The sequence below is a fragment of the Pollicipes pollicipes genome, unplaced genomic scaffold (genome assembly GCF_011947565.3).
Source record: "Pollicipes pollicipes isolate AB1234 unplaced genomic scaffold, Ppol_2.1 Scaffold_4881;HRSCAF=5763_pilon_pilon_pilon, whole genome shotgun sequence".
In the NCBI taxonomy this organism is placed as follows: domain Eukaryota; kingdom Metazoa; phylum Arthropoda; class Thecostraca; order Pollicipedomorpha; family Pollicipedidae; genus Pollicipes; species Pollicipes pollicipes.
Window position 1 is genome coordinate 33,649,765 of NW_023596576.1, and position 13,597 is coordinate 33,663,361.

Here is a 13,597-nt window from a genome sequence, read left to right on the forward strand (position 1 = left end):
GTAAGTACTGCGCATATCACATGGTATCAATGTCAGGTCTATAGCATTGCAGGCAACGATTGGTCGACAATAAAATATTGACAAAATCACCAACAGCGTAGCAGCAACATCAGCAGCACAGCATATCGTGCTTTGATCTCAATAATCTGTCATAAAGGCTGGCGATCGCTACGTTGCGCATGTCCTCCAAAGCTTTTCTTACGGCCAACACCAAGACAAAAAATCCACAAACAAACCACCCACTAATCCGCCATCTGACGCGGCACCGCTACGAGAATGGCCGGTTGGCGTCAGAGTTCTTGTGTTTCGAGGGATTCTTTAGATCTGGCTGCCAGATGCTGCCAGGTATTGCTGTCGTGACAAAACCATTCCATGACGCCATGAAACAATGGCGTAATGTGGCGCATTTTTACAAACTTTGAAATTTGGCTTCTTAGCGTCGTTTTCGAAGTTGCAAGTGAGTTATAAGCAATGTTTTCCGATCATATCTGATGCCTATCTCAATATCTTCAAGTGCGGAACATTCCCCTTAATCTTGCAACATGTCTAATGTGTAGTCTTGCAACATGTCTTATATGTAATCTTGCAACATGTCTAATGTAAAACGGCCTAAAATTAAGGAGCACCTTACTGTCATGACGTGCCAAACACAGCGCGGCTCTATAGATGTGCAAAGTGCTTTATTATACTTATATCAAAGCAGGCTTGGGTCACGGCGTGTGCGGCTGGACTGCCGCGCTCGAGTGGCGCTCGCTTGCAGTTACAGCAGACATTGGGCTGACTTCAGCCATCTGAAGCGCTCGTTCTCGCCCCGGTGCGCAAGCATTGTCACTGAACAATTGCCATTGGCGAATGGCGGTGCGCGGCTGAATCGCGACATCCAAGATCACGGACGGGCTTGAGAGTTTGAGTGTGATTATCCGGGTCAACGGGCACCACGCTGGGGAACGTCAGACGTCTAGGACCCCGGCGAGTTGTTTACTGATAAGGATATCAACAACCAGCCTATAGAGAACAACAAAACGGGCTCGCTGGCATACTTAAGCAAACGTCTCGCAAGCAAAAACGAGTATCTCAAGGGTGTCGTGGATCCAGGGATTCCGATCATTTAGTATCGATAATCAAACTTAATGTTAGAAAGATCCTCACTTCCTGGTTGTTCGGCATATTTACGGTATTACTAACTACCGTCAAATTCATCGCTAGATAGCCCTACAATGTCGTTTAGGCAGCGCCTCCTGGTGTTTTGAAGGTCATTAACTCAACTTTAGAACTTTCAGCCCAAAATGTCGATAAGCAAGCTGCAGCTTGACATCCCAGTCGTCTGAATCGCTCGCAAAACGCCTGCGAGGGGAAATGCTTGCTATGACTATTTAAATAAATGTGCTAGAAAGACACGTAAAAACAAACCAAAGCAAACAAAGCTGAGGACAAGATCAAGAGGCTGAGACCAAGGCAGAGGGGCGGGAAATGCAGCTGAAAGCTCAGGATCTCATCCTGTCGGCTGCTGCGGTGTCGCCAGCTCCGCTTCTCCGTTCGGCCGGACTCTTGACGGGCCCAAGTGCGGCATGACCGACCTGCGCCACACACCCTGCCAGGTCATCACAGCAACGCTCCCCGGCATATGTAGTGTCATTCCTGACCAGCTCGTGGAGATGCCAAGTGTCTGCAGGCCAAACGGCGCCTGCTGTGCCGTCTCACACACATCTCCGGCGCCCTCTGCCTGAGGACAGGCGGCCTCTGCTAGTGAGGAGGGACCGGAAACAACTGCCCATCGCTGAAGACTTCATAAAATGCAGCAAGGGTACGCTGTTTGCTATACTGAACCAGACAAAGCCCGGAAACGCCTTCAATAGAACATGAAATAAAACAAAACAGGACAGAACAGAATAGAACAGAACAAAAGAGAACAGAACAGAACAATGTAGGAGCCACGAAAGACCGCAAAAACTTGTGGGACGCGAATAATCACAAGTAGATATGTTTCTGTGCACAACTGACGACGCTTACGCGAAACTGGGAGGGACATAGACTAAATACCACGAGAAATCGGGGTCACGAAGTGAAAAAGACAAACACCGTAAAACGAATGGCAGAAATACCACATCATGACACGACTTGGTTTCATGGCGTTTTAACTTGTCATGTGACTAAAAGTGGGCTCCTTAGCATTGCTATACTGCTTGTTTCGTAGTTGCTTAATTTTTGTTTTGTGGCTATAAATTACCAATTCTAGGCACCAAATGACCACTGCAGCCGGCGCGCCCAAAAAATTAATAAACAGCAAGAAAAATAATTTACCAATGCTTGGATCCATGATTTATACAAAGCAATGCATCTAACAAACGCATTAGAGGTCAGACTGTGTGAAAACTGTGCTGTTTGCGTGGTTTGTTCGCCCACAGATGCAAACCGAATGTTTCGCACCCGGCCCTGATCGGGCCAGCCGGGCCCATGCGGGGACGCCTGTTTGTTGTGGGATTGGGTTTTGTATGCTTGCCATTCCCCAGCAGGGTGTACGAGGCTGCTGGGGGCGTTACTGCGGACTTCGCTAGCATTCCCTTTTAATTAGCCTGCATGACATGACTGCTTCAACCAAACCTTCGATAAGAAGCTGTCCCGTTTGCAAGAAGTTTTTGAACGGTTTAGGAATGCTAATTTAAAGATCAGCCACAGTCCTAATTTAAAGATCAAGTTAACTGCAGGTGCGGAGTGTTCAAGAGGAAAGTGTGGTACTTGGGGCATCAGACACCCGAGGGTGGCGAGCAAGCTGACTGACAAATACGCTTCTCTCCGTGATTGGCCGGTTCTAGCTGACAAACCTCAGCTGCAAATATTCTTGGCATTGCGCTCGTATTATCGCATATTTCTCAAGGATTTTGCAAAGATTGCTGCCCAGCTAAGCAGCATGGCAAAGCAGGGCCAAAAATTAATCTGTGGGTAGAGTCACCAGGGGAATTTGACACACTGAAGACAGCCCAGGTTACCTCTACAGTCCCCGCCTATCTGAACCGAAACAAAAACACACACTCTCAACATCGACACCAGCAGCTATAGCATCAGCAATGCTTTATCACGGGAAGAAGACGGAACAACGCATGGTTTTGGATTCCGCAGTGGGTCGTTACGCCACCGTGATCAAAACAGTTAGACAGGAGGCAAAACAGACTAGGCAGGAGGTTTCGGCTTTTGTCGTCGCTATTCTGCATATTCCCCAATACCTACACGGGGCGAATATCCTGATCATCACCAAACACGCCTTTCCCGAGTTGCTTAAGCATGTCAAGAATCTTGAGGGACAGCTGGCCTGTTAGTTGGCAAGACTGGTTTAATGCATCTTTGGAGTCAATGACCGGCCAGGATCTGTACACGCCAACGTCGACAGCATGAGCAGACGCCCATGTTTAAAAGACTGGCCATTTTGGCGAACAACGTACAGCACACAGAGGGGCATTACGTTATGGCCCAGACACAGGTCGCGAACCGCATCAGTGCCAGAACGCCAGTTTGGGGAAATATACCAGAACCAGCCACTAACATAGGATGGGGCGAAGGCTGCTCAAAGCACCGACAATAATGTTCAAGCAACCGTCAATGCTTTGAGAGACAAAAGCGAACGTGATAGGCCAGCACCTGGGAAAAGTGTCGGCTGTCGTAGCGGATTACGAGCAGTGCTGGACGCAATGGTACCTCATCAGGGTGATTGACCGAATCATTCACCGGCTACAGGAGGCAGTCGATGAGTATTTTCAGCGCTGGCTCACTATTGCTCCTCGAAATCTTCAGCCTACGGTGCGGAAACACAGCCATGATATCATGACACTTAGGCATTTCAGTACGAAGAAAGCGCTGCAGCGAGTCTGGAAGCGGATTTCCTGGGCCGGTGTGCGACAGGAGGGAGACCAGCAATGCAGAGCCTGCGAAGACTGCTTTGAAGAAGTGTAGCTATGAGAAAGATGGTCATCGATGCCGCAGGCCCATCATCCAGAACATCGTCCGGGAATAGGACTTCTGGTAGATGAATCCTTCACATGGTTTGGCGTTTTATGATCTTTACTCCGACTAGTGTAAAAACTTTCAAGGTGCAGTTTTGCACAAAAGCTGCAACCAGTAGCCTTTCTCACAAAGAGTTGTTACAAACAGTTTGTATTTGTAAGTTGTAATTTAGATCCGAAAAAGCAGAAAAACACCGCAACGCCCAGCGTCTGGCGGGATGATGGAAAAGTTCAACTGGACGCTGGGGCAGCAAATAGCAGAGTGCCGCAAAGGAGACTAGCACCTCTGGGGCGAAGCACTTCCCATGGTGATCATGTCATGCAGGTCGGTCAGGCACAAATCAACGAGATTCATACCGACCAAGCCTGTCGCCGACTGGGAACTGCGCTTTCCGATGGATCTGGCAATCTGTAGTCGCCTCGTCGATGTACACCACCATCTTTGTGTCAACGTTTTATCACCCCCGAAGCGATGAAGCTCAGGCGGGACACACAAATTTCCGAATAGTTTGTTTCAAATTCAAGTGACAAAGTGTGACTGTTAAAATCCTAAAAAAACAGGTTAGTGCTAGAAGCTGTCCTCTAGGTGAGACAGGATCTTTTCTGTAGCTGGCCATCTAATGGACTTGACGTGTCTTATACATTAAGAATACGAACAAGGTCGTGCTTCACTTTAATCGACTGTGGAAGGCGCAGAGTCCATCAAAGTCCAGCTGGACGATGGATGACCCTATCAGGGACCCAGATGTGCGTGAAAATCAAGAAACCAAAGCCTCGGCCACGTCCCTGCTGGCGGCAGACTCGCTGGAGTGAAATACTTGGTGTCGTGGTGACGAATGCTTCATGTCGTGGAAATGTGTGTGCGAAGGAACCCGACGCGCTTGAGTGATTCTGTTCCAGAGGTTACTTCCATGTGAAGATGGCAAGGATATCACTGTGCACATTTGTGCATTCCTCTCATTGTGTGGTTCGGTATTTGCTATGTCTTCTCCCATTGTTGCGTTGTCTGTCTTTGTTTTAATCGTGAGCAGTTTTGTTTGAGCGGCGTCTGCCTTCGTTTTAGCTCGCCCTCGTCACCGTGGGGGGGGGAGGGGGGGGGGAGCGGGCACGCACCTCCTGATCCGTGACCCCATTGCCCGAGATTGGAATCTGTGACGTGCGATAGCACACATGGCGGTTGCTCGTGGGCGCGGTTCGCTCGTTGCGTGCGTTTGTGAGGATATTCGCATGTGACGGGCGGCAGTACCAGCGTTCGGCGTCCTGTTCGGTGAGGCAGTCGTTTAGATGTCTGGCGTCTGACCAGAGAGGTTATCCGCGATATGTAGCTCGTGTCCAGTTACGCGGTAAAGTTACGGTGGTCGAGACGGCACGCCTGTTGAAACTACATGACATCTATGACCCTGGCTGTACAGGTACTCTGAAATGCTGGCAAACTTGCACCAAACACGCGCCTTTTTAAGTCTTCTTCGGCCTCATCTGATGACAGATTCGATGCTACTGCGTAAAAAACGACGCCTCGTTCTTCGCCTGGTTCTAATACTTGCATCTGGTGGCATCAGACGAAAATAGGTACTTACTGGGCAGTGGAGAACTGCATCTTAAGCGCCTTTCATGTGTGAACGCAACGATAGAAACCCGCTCACCCCAACGTTCGAACGCCGTGCGCAAGCAACGCCCAAGAACTACGTTGGTACGTGACAATGCTATACGACAGGAGGTAAAAAGGCCATGCAAGGGTACATGAAAATACCATGCAAGTGAAACACTCTCATGGAATCACATACACTCACTCATATGGAAAAGACTATACGTACACTGATATGGAAAAGACCACATGAGTGTACGTGAAAAGATCATGCGAATGTAAGTGAAAGGATTGCAGAAAGATACGTAAAAAGCCCGTGCGCGGGTTCCTAAAAAGACATTGTGCGATAAAAGCGTACGGCGGCTTGCGCTCTGGAGCGCCAATGGCTGAGCAAACATGACAGCTATATGAAAAGTTCCACATTCCTATGGGATGCTGAACTGAAATAGCGATCTAGAGAACCTTTCGATGCAGTTTACAACCCTGCTCTTCTTAAGACCTAAACTCTTCTAGTTTCCTAGCTCTACGCCCGCGAAAATGGGGAGAGTGTTCGGGGGGGGGGGGGGGGTTCAAGGTCACCTTGGCTTTCACGACGTCATGATAAGGTCATTTAAATCCTGCCATTTCATAAGCTATGCGGCGATCAAGGCCCATAAAAATATGATCATCGAGTCGTTTACATCTGGCGTTCGTGAGAACGACTTCCAGATATAACGGCTGCCAATTGGCCCTCAATCAATGTTGTTCAAGGTACGATGACATAATCAACGATGACGTATCGAGAAGCATATGCACTATACTGAGAAATTGTGTTGTTCCGAGCAGCATTTTCTTCTTAAAAGTGTACCAGCAGTTATAAGTCAGCTTGTTTCATCATATCTGATGCTTGCTTCAGTATTTTCAAATGTGAAGCACTCCCTTTAAGCTGTCTGCCAGGGCGGCTATGCGGTCACATAGCGGAGAGAAATTATTCCCACTAAAAGAACGTTCATTGGATAGCATATATGTCAAGCTTCTAAAGCTATTCAAGTGAGTTGGAAAGCGCGCTTTGGACCCAAAGTAATTCGATGTCACCTAAACTGTCTGGTCTGGTGGATTGCACGCAATTCACTTCCGGTATCTTAGGTATTTCCATTTTTGCAATTGTTTTGCTCCTATCTAAAAATCACATATTCTCTACGTAAGTATGGCTAATATGTGTGCACGGAATGATGTTCATTCCATATGACAGCACGATTGAAGCGAGTGTGTTGTTGCAATGTCCAGCGTAGCTAAGTAAACACATGGATCATGACCGGCGAACAGTTCGGCCACGCTGTCATGCAGATGTGGCCAGCGAACAGTTCGGCCATGCTGTCATGCAGAACAGTTCGGCCGCGCTGTCATGCAAATGGTTTGGCCCGGTGGTCACGCAGCGGAATGGATCCGACTTTCATGTCAGATATTTTTCACCACTGAACGGGACAAAACTTACCGAGTGTCTCAATGATTCACAAGCTGCACATTCCCGAGTAGCTTCCCAAAACATCGCATCCCAGAACATTTCTGAATGAAGTGTGTCGATCCCGGGTGATCTCACTATCTCACTGTGTGTATCTCACTATCTCACTATCTCACTATGCGTGTCGATCCCGGGTGATCTCACTATGCGTCAAAATGCCAGAAGCTCTTCGCGATCAAAGTAACACTTTGACAGCGAGCTGTGAACTTTTTCATGGCTGTGCCGACTGAGCTGATGCGCATCCACAGCAGCCAGCAGGCGACAAACTAGAGCCGCTCGGACTTGCTTGGCTTGGACATGCTCCAGTTTGGACAGCCATGGCCAAGGCGCTTCCGATGTCGGCGACATTGTCCTACCGTTGGTGCCACTAGAGTTGCTTTGCTCCAAGTTGCTCCTTGCTCCTGGCTCCAAGTCATAGGTAAGTCACATTATCTCCAGACGAGGTTATATTCAGATGGACTCCGGATAGTTCAGTGAGTTAACACGTCACTGGGTGGCCGGTTAATTGCGGTGGGGTGGGGTGGGGGTCACTTTGGCACCCCCGATATATCAAAAACTAAGAGAGCCATAGACACCAATGTTGCAGGGTCACGAGAGGAGCGCTACATGACCTCACCTGTGTCATATTTTGAAGCCCCTAGATTGTGTCCTTCGGGAAAAGCAGCTTATCCAAGGTCAAACTCCAGTCGGTGTTCGATGTGCCCTGAGACCTCTTCACGCAACCGACCTAAACCTAGATTCCACTTATAAGGGAATTGTCACTGGTGTCCGTATCAGTTACGTGGTCTGGTTTGATGCATATGAGGTAAAAATAATCAAAAACCCTCAGATTATTTTTGCACTTGAATTTACAATCGGCGCCAGGTACCACCACAGACGGCATGCTCCTCAAAGCAGAAGGCTTATTGAGGTCATTTTAGGTCAGTGACCTTCCCATATCTCCATGAAGTCAAAATAAGACACGTTTTGACGCTGTTGGTATCCAGGAATTCGAACTGAGCGTCCAAAAACAAGCTCATATACAGATTCCCCATTGATAAAACGGTTTGGTTTGACCTTGATCTGACCTCCATACCTAAGCCTAGGTCAATATAAATGGCCGAAATCTTAAGCTTAATACTTCAGCTGCATAAAAAATCACCTATCATCAAGCCAAAAGTTCGTCACTACATTGTCACATAACATTAAAACAGTCCACACGAGTTGCCTTCGGCGCTAACCATTGACTGAGTGACTTGCCAAAGGTGCGCGGGCTCACGATACATTTCTAAGGTTTTGAGCCAAGAGTGACCATTCAAGTACATACATATAAAAAAGTTTTGATGCAGCTGTATCCCGGCGTTCAGAAACTGTTTTTGGAAATCTAAGGGGAGAACACATTGACGCCCACGCGAGCCTTTGGGGTTTACCCGCCCGTGGCGGGATGGTTTTCAGCCACTCCAGACCTTAGCTTTTTCCCCTGACTGTGATGGCCTGCGGCTGGTGGCAGCGGGCACATTGGAGGCCAGGCGACGTCAAGAGTAGAACGGGGGTACCCAACATAGCGGAACGTTAAGCTTTCACTGCAAATTTCTGCGGTTTATCTGGAATTTCACGATTGGACTATGGGGTCAAGGTTCGCGTAACAAACCATGCTTAGCGTGCGCTCGCATCCCATAAATCCATCAAGTCAGAAAGGCGGGCAAAATCTTTAAATATACAAATGACTCACCAGGACCACAACGCTAGTCAGGCATGAATGCTACAATGGGCTCAGAGGTATGACACATCGCACGGAAGCCAATATACAGCTTGTGACATCCTATATGGGTGCTCTTCCAAAATTTGGTGGGTAGCTTCTGGACAATGATCGGCTGGAATATATCCTTAACTTTTGCGAATCTGAATTATGACCTTCCAACTGAATGCAGCCTCTGAAGCGTGTCCGTTTATGCGTTGTCTGCGTATATGAAACGTTTCTATTCGAAAATTGTCTGTAGCAATGGTCTGGTTGCGACCTATCTTGTAAATGAACCATTCTAGTGCATTTTTCAAGGAGGGGGGGGGGGGAATATCGCACCCAATATTCCGTTTTATCTATTGTTTCAACATGAATAGTGCTTCCATTCATTTAACATGTGTTGATCTTTCAGACTAGTTTTTTCAAAGCCTTAATACCCACCACAGGAAGACAATTGACAGAGCGACCATTTCAAAGAGACACTTTTTTGAGAAGCCAAAGAGATATTTGTAAGGCCACGTGAACATTGCTATTCGCCAAAGATTAATCCTTCCCCAGAGTCCCAGGCGAGACGGAAACGTCGGGAGTTCGGGGAGTCCGAGAACACGGTCTGGCCTTTCCTCGAGTCAGCGGTTGGGATAGTGGGTGGTTCCTGCGACTGGCGTGGGAGGATCCTGCTGGGAGCTGTCCGGGCCGCCCCCCCCCCCCCCCGTCCTCTCCCAGGGCGTGACGTTCGCAGAACTCTGACGCGGGCAGCAGCTTTCTGGGCCCGCCTCAGTCCATCATAGTGAGTCGAAGAAGACAACATCTCAAGCCTCCAGTTCTGGAAGTCTTGTGGCGCACTTGGCAGAAGGAAAAGTTCGATATATTTGGTTGTGCAATTGTCTGTCTTGTAATTACCCACCGAACTTTGGATAATTGGTATTGGTTGTTGGTTAGTGTGGATGTAGGTTGTATAAAGCGCGATCATGGGACATTTTCTGTTCTAAAATTTCGGACAATTATGTCCTATCATCGCCCAACCGAAGGCATTCCAAACTGAAGTTGTATCCAAGACCGTCGTGGCTATGTCTATAATAAAGTTATGCATATTGCAGTGGCATGTTTTGGGGACCAAGATTTGCCGGTTCTCCCTCGTTATTTCACGCATGCCGATCATGGAGATGACTGGTTCTTCTCGACGGCCGCCTCCAACCGCAGGATGCTGCCCAGGCCCAGGCCCAGGCCCAAGGCCCATGAAACCAAAATCACACGAGTGTGTCCTGCTGGGGCTACGTCAGTTGATGTTATCATTAATTACGGATCAGATTTCACGAGCGTCATGCTTTCATCATCTTTATCCATGTTTTGCCATGCCATGACTGTAGGAATACCACAAGTTTACATTTATACCTGAACGTTTCTCTGAGGGTATTTGCTTGAATGAGGACTTATATTCGTCCGCTGTGGTGATTGTTTATGTTTCGTGCTCATCACTTGGTGAGCAAAGCCACAAAATACAACACATTTTCATGCAAATGGAAAATTTTGTCCGTGTCTGGTCTAGTGGATCATATCGAGGGCGGTACGGTATGTTAGAAAATATGTAACAATTTCTTAGAGATAGCTGAATGTGGAGATAAATGGAGAGGCACGCAAGATTTTCACCTCGCTGCTTTCCATCGAGCGCAAAAGTATAGGTGTTGCGTGAACACCGCTATGTGGGTAGCTGCTCCTCCGTTGCTTTCCTGCACTCCTAATGTCACGCCCTTGATCTACATGTATTTTCAGAGGTGGTCATATCATTCGATTGTCAGCATCAGCTGCTACTTAATTTTTGACCTTTCAACGCAACAAATTACCGTCTATCGGTTTTCATTGACAGGAGTTGGTGATTGAGAAATCAGAGTTATTGACAAAAGCTAGTGAGAAACAAATCAGCGGCTAGGTTGTAAGCAATAAAGTGCACCTGCGTTCTTCATTCTTCCTGTCCTCGTAGAGACAAACGTTTCGCATCCATTAGCACTGCGTACGTGCAAAAGCATAACACAATAGCACCATATCCGAAACGAAAATAAGCAAGATAGATCGACAAGCATTAACAGGCCTCACTCCTCGGAAGAAAAATCAGGAGAATGGAGATATAGATGGTGTGATACTTTCGGGCAAACATGCCTTCATCGAAAAAAAACGGCAGAACAGAAGTGAAAGCCAAAATTGCCTGCTGATGATCCTACTCAATTAGTCAGGTCCTGATTTTTTTTAAAAAGCGGAGCCACAGTTTTTACTGGACACCAAACATTGTCAGGAGATTTAGCAAGGAACAAGGGCCATCCATGACCACTACGATGCAGTGCATATCTAACGTAGAAGTTAGAATACGCGGAAAATACGCGTACACGCAAACTAATTGAAGTTATAAAGGCCACCACGCATCACATCTTCCATTCAAACATGCATGCGAACTGAAGTAAACAGGCACCACACATCACGCATCAATTAGACATACAGGCGACTTCAATTAAGCATGCATCGCGCATCACGCGTCAGGTATCACTTACGCATAAAAACAATTTTAAGCTAGCACACATCACACATCCGGGCACATAGCACGCTCGCATGATCAGCCATGATGAGCCCTGTACGTTGGAGTTTGGTCACCGACTTTTTATCCGAACAAATTCACTTACTTTCCTGTCTGGGTGATACTATGCTCTGTAGATGATTTTGAGCTCTAGAAGGGGCATAGGGCCCATACTTCTCTGGATTTCAGCCTTGGCGTGTTTCGCTTAAAAAGGTCACCGAAAGGAGCATTCCTTTTGATTTTAGCATCTCGCACGTATTCATTATATCTGAAACAAATTGGGCGCATGGACTACCCGATATAGACTATGTCCATACCATGTTCTTCACAGTTTGCACTTAATTTCGTGAACCACTTCTTTGGGGTGCAAATCCCTTGAAACCCAATAAGGGTGAGATTGCCAAGGGGTTTGTACGCAAAAATTGGTTTACGAAATAAAATGTAAACTCTGTGAAAAACATGGGAGGAATATAGTCTATGTCGGGGAGTCCACGCACCCTTTTCGTTTGAGATATGATAAACACTAGCGAGCTGTTAACAAAAATAAGAAGCTGTGCTTTTGGCGACCATTTTTTGGCAAAACACGTTCAGGCTGAAATCCAGGAAGTTATGTACTCTATGCCCCTTTAAGAGCTCAAAGCCATCTAAAGAGCACAGGATCACCCAGAAAGAAAAATAAGTGAATTTTTTAACATAAATGTCAGTGACCAAACCTCAACGCACAGGGCTCATCATGGCCGATTATGCGGGCATGATATATGCCCGGATGTGTGATGTGTGCTAGCTTAAATTGTTGACATGTGTCATGCTGTTACTTCCTCGCTTGCATGTTCCATGACAGCGTGCTGCGTGGTGCTAATAACTGAATTCGTTTTGCATGTCGAGTATTTCGGGGTGTCTAATTCTTGTTAGACATGCACTGTATCGCAGTAGTGGCCGGCAATTGCTCCTTGTTAATCCCCTGAATGTGGTGTCCTGTCAAAACTATGGCTCGTTGTTTCAAGAAAAAATACCCGACAAATTGAGTAGGATCATCGGCAGGTGATTTCGAATTCACTTTTGATATTGTTTTGATAAAGGCATGTCGCCAAAACATCAACACATATGCATATGCCTATCCTCTTGTTTTTTTTGTCCGAGGAATGAGGCTATTACTGCTGTTTTATCTTTGTGAATAATGTCCCTCGCAAATGTACTAAACAACTTACGAAAATAGCAACATCATCACATTAACATATAGGTAAAACAAGCAATTAAAAATTTTCCATGGTACTCGAAAGCTTACAGTTCTTGTTGGTTATCACGCCATTTCCATGGGGTTATTTTCGTGATACAGCAGTTGTGTGCCATGACCACATGATTAATGATTGCCATACAATGTGTCTGAGTTTTTTTTTTGAAAGTATTGCTCGCATAAAACTTAAGCCAGCTGGAAGGCCAGGCACATGTCCAGGGGGTTGGGGGTCACAGGAGGTATTCCTGTCCCATTGAGCCCAACAGGTTTACGCTATGATACTGCATGGTTTCAGCGGACTTCCGCGCAAATTTGCTGGAGCGAGGGGAGAAAAGATGACCCTACGAGAACATTCCCGGCTAGGTGCCTGCTAAAAGGTCAGCGAAATCAACAACCCTTCGTTCTGGAAATCTAAGCAATCCAATGCCAGCTTTTTAAGACATCAACACCAATCACCTAGAGCATTTGTTAAGCATGGCTGTCATCGTCATGTTTGGTGACCAGACCTTTGAAAAGACTTCTCTTTCAAATCGGAATCCGATGAATGAATGAAGTGAGATCAGCATATAAAACCCTGGCACAATAAAAACGAAATACGGGTTCACAGGTATTGGATTTGAAACCAGTCGGTAATTTACCATGGTTCTTCGCGTGGCCCGCACCGGATAGCGCCTCGTCGCCGTGACCGAGCCGCCGTACGCAGCTCGTGATGACTGTTGCAACACTTGTCTTGCGGTGTCCACCGATCCGCTCAGAGAAAAACGCAGTTGGGCCGCGCGGTCACCGCCTTCCGGCGCAGCCAGGACCGACGCTTGACGCGGCAGGTGCCGACGCCTGGCGTGGCAGGGACCACTGCTTAGCGTGGCAGGGACCGACGCCTGATGCAGTTCTTACGGGGGAGGGGGGGGGGGGGGGGCGGGAGTCGGAGATCCGAAACGGGTAAAATACGAACAGCAATTTTAAAAGGCTACGCGCTTATCGTACAAAAAACGCAAGTTC